Genomic DNA, 1257 nt, shown 5'->3' with positions numbered 1-1257 from the left:
TGTTCCTTCACTGGTTAGTTTACCTTATAAGATGTTGAGAAATTTGAGATGTTGTGAGTGATGCTTAAAAATGTTGACGACGTATTTTTATTTATATTTATAAAATATATATTCAATAAATTGATAAATATTTTATTCCAAATCTATTCATACGTATGTATATTATTGAAATCGCATCCGTTATTGAGAAGAAAAATAAAAAATAATCACATTAAATAAGCACAATCTGTTGTATAATCATATTCTATCAGAAGCATGCTTTTATAAAACTCGACATTCGTTGAATAAAATGTTTTTTATTCAATAAAATGCTTTATTCAAATTTCTTTACTGAATTGCAAATAGATTTTTAGACAACTAAAAAAGAAACATTGTATTTTATAGTTTAAAAAAAATTAAATAAAAAGATTAGCAAACGATTATTAGCGAAAAAAATAAGAATGAAATTTTCAGCTGCGCGCGCGAAGTCAAGTTCCTCCTAAGTTTATCACATTTTAAAATTAATCGCCCCATTTAATCATTTCTTCATTGTCGCCAAATTATTTTTTTAAAAATAATTAATTTTAATTTTTCTCATCTTCTTATCAATAAAAACAGTTGAAACTTTAGATTTTTCAATTGAAAAATATGTAGATTAATATGGTATAAAAATATCTATACCTTATAATTCAACATTTTTTCATCCTCAATTTAATTAAATAATAAAAAATAATAAATAATTATTAAAAATTATTTTTTTCATGAAATTATTTTTGGGTAAATGAGTTTTATGAGTGGGTGTAATTTTTTTTTGAATTGCTTCATTAGTTTTTAAAATACGACTGAAAACGCAAAAAGCGAAATTAACATTAAGGGGTTCAAACTTTGAATCACTCTCCTGAATCCTATGGGGACCACATTTCCCAGATTGCGGCTACCCCCTATATTTTGAAGATAAGGAATCCAAATATGCAAAAAAAATACATGTTTATTCAGAAAAAGTATATTTTTGTGTCTGATTTCGTAACTTAATATACAGTTAGTACTAATTAATTAGCATATTTGAGGTCACCCCCAGGAATCATTAAGATTGACACTTAGTTCGTGAAAATCCGATCATTAGAACGAAAGTTATTCAGGGTGATATCTTTTTTTTTTTTGCGGACTGTACATACAAAATTAACCTAAAAAATTTTATTAAAAGATTTGTTTTTTATTATAAGAGTTTTAGTTCAATCTGAACAAAGTAACGAAATCGTTACAGCACATATTTTTTTC

Source organism: Parasteatoda tepidariorum, chromosome 4 (assembly GCF_043381705.1).
Source record: "Parasteatoda tepidariorum isolate YZ-2023 chromosome 4, CAS_Ptep_4.0, whole genome shotgun sequence".
In the NCBI taxonomy this organism is placed as follows: Eukaryota; Metazoa; Arthropoda; class Arachnida; order Araneae; family Theridiidae; genus Parasteatoda; species Parasteatoda tepidariorum.
Note: the sequence above shows the minus strand (reverse complement) of the source record.